Source organism: Patella vulgata, chromosome 8 (genome assembly GCF_932274485.2).
Source record: "Patella vulgata chromosome 8, xgPatVulg1.2, whole genome shotgun sequence".
Taxonomy (NCBI): Eukaryota; Metazoa; Mollusca; class Gastropoda; family Patellidae; genus Patella; species Patella vulgata.
Genome location: NC_065886.2, coordinates 17,886,585 through 17,893,527, shown reverse-complemented (window position 1 = coordinate 17,893,527; position 6,943 = coordinate 17,886,585).

Here is a 6,943-nt window from a genome sequence, read left to right as displayed (position 1 = left end):
CATATCATCCTGTGTTGACGATGGGGGCAATTAGTTCGAACATATTAAAATGTCGTGAATGGAATTTGTCTTGTAATCAAGTGTATGATTGTATCAGCACTCACCGAAACTTGCATTTATTCCGGTTCATTTTTAATAGGCCTCGGGCGATAAAATGGTACCATTAGACATTCGCTATATTATACAACCTTTGTCAGTGTGATAACGATAACTGGTCTGTATATCCTATTTTCAAACGGAAATCCATATAAAAATAACATAGTCGTATTCGCTGGGCTGCAACTTATAACTAGCTTACATGTTTAGAGAGCTGTCGTGGCACAGTGATTAAGGCGCTGGCTCGCTAACCTGGAGGTCCAGGATTCAATCCTGTTGACCGAGAAGGGCGCCTCAGAATTTCCAGGAGTGGTTTCCCCTTGACAAAGATGCAGGACGGGGGTCGAACAATGGAACCACGTCTAACGGTTCTGATGGTACATAAACCCAAGTATGGCGTCGGTGGACCTGTTTTAAATCTGACTGAATCCACGCTGGGGGTTTATCTAGGGTTGCCATTTTGATTTTGTTTTCTTAATCAAATGTTTAATAATCAATCTGTGAACTTATTAGCGTGGATTAAGACGTGAGACATTTGATATTTTCCAAAAAATGGAAATCATGCATAGTTGCTTTAAGATAAAGTAATATTTAATAAGTCTGAACTTTTATGAAAACAAACACCATGATTCCATTTAATTCTAGCCGCATTGATTAATTCTAACCACATTAATTAATTTATGGTTAATCAACGCCTAGCTTGTCATATTGTCAAATATGGTGGTAACACTTGTTTACATGCAGAGGTCAACTAATTTCTTCATGTGCACTTTAGATGATCATCAATTTGGTGATTACCTTAAAAAGGTCATTTGAAAATGTCGCCCATCGTTAATCAAACTTGTCATTGGTTGATTTGGCCGTCAATCAATGTGCTGTAAATGTAAATATTACCACATGCTTCTTTCTTTCATGCAGACCGCCATAATTTTAAGAATCAAATATGAAATTAATACACATGATCGCCGGAAATATACTTAGGCTCTTTTTTGTGTATCCCCAATGAGTGAATTTCCCCAAAGTATATATTATTGTCATCCGTAGGTTTATCTACAAAGACAGATGAAGTTCATTTCAGGATATACGAAACTGACCCAGTGAGATAATTGTCATTTGTAATACAAATATTACTTCAGGGCAAAAATGTAGCAACTTAGTACATATGACACTGGAAAAAAACCCATGGTATTACTCATACTATATATAACTTTAAAAATAACAAGGGGCGACCACATCGGAAAACTACGAACAAGTGATCTCCAGGCTAACGAGCCAACGTCTCATTCCCTGAGCCACAGTGGCTCCCATCTAACTTTCAAAGGTTCTTCTACGTATATGACAATGAGTGCAAGAATGGGCCTCGATTTTTGTCTCATCCGAATCACTAGACGACGTTTCCTTGCAAGACCCACTGACAATGGACCCCGGGCTGGAAAAATGCGAAGAACTTTTCCGGGCAACACCGGGATGGATCCCGTGACCTCTTGGTCAGAATCATACACGTGAAACGAAATAACGATACAATTTTAATCAGATTGTCGTTTTTTTTACTTAACGTTATGTAGTGAAGGTTTATAAAGAAGTAGAGGAATTATTGTAACTAAAAATGAATTGCACCACCATTTTGCAGATAAAGGGAAATAACTGTTATTTTTAATCTGAAAATTAAAGGCGATTTTTTTTTTCAATTGAATGGCGGTTATAGATAAGGTTTTTAATGAATGAATGAAATGGGGCTTAACGTCCCAGCTTTCTGCACCTACCGGGATAATGAAGACGGTCATCAAACCGACCAGTAGTAAATATTCACTTGGCTACTATTATCACTGCACGTGATAACGTCGGGTCGAGTTAATAAGCACTTCGTATTAACTTTTTTTCTTCTGCAAATTAAATTCTAAAACAATTTTGTGAATTTTTAAGAAAATAAATAAATGTGGTGGAAGTATATCTGAATACGAATATTCCAATTTAGTGTAAATGGGTTCATAAACTAGTATGCGGCATAAAATGAGCAAGAGGGACCAACTCAGCACGGATCAGATTGTGTCACTTCGTCTGATGTAAACAACGCGCGTGCTATCGAGGACGTATGTAATTTCAACTTTCAAGGGTTCATTAACAAGCCATCCATTCGAACGACCAGGCACTGTTCTTGTACAAGGCATATAAATTTATACCTTTCTTCAATTGAAAAAATGGATTGAATGAAGATTATGCTTAGTTTTATGTATGTAATTACCACCACAAATTTAACAACGGTCCTATAGACAAAGCCAGTTAATGTACACATATGAAAGAAACTACAAATCATTAATATCTAAATTTAATCCACAAATTCAAGATAAAAAAAATATAAGGTGGTATGTATCTTAATCAAGGTGAATATTAAGAATTGTTGATAAAACCAGCGATTACCCAATGTATGTTAACCTGATAAAGGGGGATAACTCCACTTTTCCTTTAGGATTGTTTTCTAAATTGCCAAATTAATGTATAGTTTGTCAATTATTAGAAAACCCGCGATCTATTAAGACAATATTTAGATCATTTTGACACTTACATAAGAATAATTTTATTTAACTTTGTTGCATGTGCAATGGTAATGAGACGAATTTCAAACTAACAGGATCTGTCAACCACTCGAAGATCATCAGTTGTACGTGACAAGGAGTAGGGTCGCCTGTCTAACCTCGTGGGTTTTCTCCGGGTCCTCCGGTTTCCCCCCACTGCTAAAGACCTTTACGCGCAAGCGAATTATTAAAATAAAAATTAAACCATATGTTAGTCCCGAAATGACCTAGTTTGTGTCGAGTGTACGTTAAACCCCATTTCTCACTCTCACTCTCGAAGATCATGCGGACAAGACAAACTATACAAGACATTGCGAGAAATAAACAACAAATATCAATTCAAGTCGTTAGCGTCCACTGCGCTGTAAAGCCCAGGTCTGTAATAATAAAGACTTCACTAAAAAAAATGATTTGTTTTATTGATTTACAAGAAAGACGTAATGCGACCTGTCTTGACGGTGGTCGTCTTCTAAAAGACCCAATATCTTCCAGTTGACGTCATGAGCGAGCGTCACGGATAGCATTTTGAAAACGCTAAAAATTAGTGAACAACCAGGAGAAGTCTGCAAACCTCGTCAGATTCCGTTACTCTACATCTAGCCTCGGCACCGGTTTACTTATTAGAAAAACTTGCCGCTTAAAAGAAGTTACCAAAATTGCGTCGTTCGAAGCATGTATAGAATTTTCAGTGCAAATTAAGTTGTCCTTGTTTGAAGAAAATCGGATAAACAGCTTCACACTTTGAAATATTTGAATGATAAACATTCTTACAGGCGTCGTCATGGGCAACGCCGTTGGTAATTCCAATGGTGGACTTCGTCATACAGACGAGGCTAGATGTAGGGTACTGGAATCTGCTGAGGTTTGCCGAGTGCAAACAGGAGCCCACAATCTCAGCATATCAACAATGACACGCCTTCTTTTGGAGTTACTGACCTTTCTTAAGTGTGAATCAGTTTGGTTCGGTTCTGTACTTTTTGGTCATCTTTTCTTTGTTGGATAGATTGTGACAAGTGTTGATCTTCAAAAAAGAAAAATTTTACAGCTCTCTTCTTAGAGATAAACTAGTGATGAGGTATCAGATGTTCATATCCCAAAGCTGTCGATCGGGTGGGATGAAAAACGAGATACCGTGTATATATTGGCTTGCACGTACAAGAACCCATGAAAGTTGGAATTCGATATAACAGAAGACCATAGTGTCCCTTGCCAGGCATATCACATTATATGGTGTATGCCGGTCGTAATTAGCATAGTCAGGGCAGAACAGTAAGACGTTAAACCCCATTTTATTTCTTTTCCTAGATAAGGTTTATAATCTGTGTTTTTATCATAGGCGCGTAACAAGGCCTATCTTGATCTTACAGGCTGATATGACCATATACCATTATAAGAACCTACAAAAAACAGATTTGGTTTCCACAGTTGCTCAAACATCTAACCTTCACTAAAACCCTATAATCAAATAAACGGAGTTTTGAAAATAAATGAAACAAAATTACTTATTATTAAACGGTACACGGTATACCGTTATAGCCAATAGAGACTTTTGGCAAGCGTAATTTCCTGGTCCGTATCGCGTATCCGTATGGATTTTGCGTGTGACGTCATCAATGTCTGTGTATTTCTCATACGTGATACGGCACACGGATACGACAGCACGTAAGGAACGGCTTTCATACGGAAATGGTCCGTATAACACTGTCGTCTTTTTACCGTCTTTTTTGCTACTTTTAGACGCTGAAATGTTGCATCATAGCGTTTTTATGAATCTATGTGTATCCTGGAACACGAAGGTGTATATTTGATGTGATTTTAACAGTGATAACGACTGCAATGTAATCATTATTTTTGATGGGTTTTTCTCGGAATTTTCATTTTTTTCCCGCCTGTCTGCATACTGGTTGATCTATGGGCTAAACTTTCTGAAATGATACATTAGTGAAACCAAAAATTGCTAAAATCTGCCAAAACTCTAAAACTACATTGACGCAACGTATCACGTATACGATACGGATACGGGATACGGATGGGGAAGATCCGCTTGCCAAAAGTCCCTATTCTAACCTACGAGCGTATCCCTGTCGAAGTCAGGGTTATCGCAAACAAATTATGAAGAATCTTTGATCTCTGCCTGGTCTCCAATTCTAATTATCCGTAACGCAATACACGCCTGTAAGTATTTATAGACAATAACTATTTCGGAATTTTAATCCAAAGCAATTATAAATGTTTGGTCAACTGTTCCAAACTTCTCGCCGTTGTAATCCTGTAAAAATGAAAGGAAAATTGTGAGTAATCTCCCTTCCTATATTCTTAGAACGAGGAAAAGAAATGAAATGAAATGAAATGGGGTTTAACGTCCTACTGTTCTGCTCCTAACCTGGGCTAATGAAGACGGGCATACGCCATACAGTGTGCTATGAGGGAAATTTTGCCCGGACAGCGGCACTACGGCCTACTCTTATATCGAATTCCAACTGCCAAGGGATCTTTTACGTGCACGCCAATGTGTACACAGGACCTCGGTTTTTCTTCCCATCCGAACGACTAGACAACTTTCCTTGTCAGCCCCTCCGTCCTGCATCACTGACAAGGGAGAACCACGCCGGAAAATCTGAATGAACTTTCTCGGCCAATGCAGGGATCGAACAAACGAGGAAAAGAGAGGTCGAGAGAGAGAGAGAGAGGGAGAGAGAGAGAGAGAGTGTGTGTGTGTGTGTGTGGGGGGGGGGTAACATGGTTCAATTGTTTATTTCAATAATTCGCTTGCGCGTAGGGTTCTTTAGCATTGGGAGGAAACCGGAGGACGCGGAGAAAACCCACGAGGTTGGACAGGCGACCCCACTCCTTGTCACGTAAAACCACGTCAGTTGACTCAATGACAGACCTTATGATATAGTGCGCACGTGCTAACCATTCGGCCATCCAGCCCTCACGAGGAAACTACCTTTAGGAACTAATACATTAAATCATATTATAATCATTGTAAAGCGTCATTGGACATTTTTGAGGGTTAAAACTACTCACAGCCAGGGCGGTTGTTGGGTAGAATAACAGACCGACAGTTGGTAGTGAGCTTTTGGTAACAAAACTTACGGTTTTAGTTGTGATACAGGGAGCTAATGATTGAGTAAGACGTTAGCTCTCTAACCTGGTGGTTCGGTGTTCGATCCGTGTGTTGACCGAGAAAATTCATCAGAATTTTCCGGATAGGTTCCTCCTTGTCAGGGTCTGACAAAGGACAAAGTATAGTCGTGCGGATGGGACGAAAACAGGGTCCCATGTAGACATTGTCGTGCATGTAAAAGAACCCTTGGCAGTTGGAATTCGATATACGAGAAGACCGTAGCGCCGCTATCCGTGTAAATTTTCCCTGAGAGCACAAGGCATGGCGTATGCCCGTCGGAACAGATCAGTAGGACGTTAAACCCTATTTCAGTTCATTTATTTGTGTTATAATAATTGTTATCTGAAAGAGTATTTGTAATAACAGTCACACTTTCACTTTTATCGCACCCTAAAACTCGTCGAACAATATATCAACGGGTGATCTAAGAGGATTTAGGCTTACAGACGAAAAGTATTTAATTCCAGTAAAAGTGGAAGTCAGGTCCTCTTTGAGAGAGGGAGGTGGGGCGCGGCTTTAATATAGCTTGTACGTACGTAACAAGGAGTCGGGTTGTCCAACCTTGAGCGATATGTTAGTCCCGAAATGAAATAGTGTGTGTCGAGTAGACGTTAAACCCCAACCTCTCTCTGGTATGTGGCTAAAACGGAAGAAAAAACCAACATTGAATTATATCACTCACTCATGTGCGATAATATCGTTTGGGTTTATTTGGGGTTCGATCTATAAACTTGCAAATTTTGGAATCCGGTAAATGCATTTTGGTTAAAATTCCACGTAAAGCCACGTATTCTTAACTGTAGGAGTAAATTGCCGAGCAATAGCCAATTTTGTATGAGTCACTTTTTAAGATCTTCTGCATATGATAATAAAACATTAATTCAGTGAAGATAATTTTTTAAATATAAAATTCATAATTCACATTCGCTGATTTCTGTGAGACCTTAAGGCAGGGTTGTTTTTGTCTGTGCCGGGTCTTGGGTTGAGATTTGGGAAAGGGGATTGTTATCGTTGGGCATTAGTGACTAAGTTTCTATCGTGATTATTTGAATAGAATAATATATGTATTATCATGGTGATGTTTGAAGGGTTTGCATGGGCGTCCTTGGAAATGTTTGACTGGGGGGGGGGGGTGGGGGTGGTT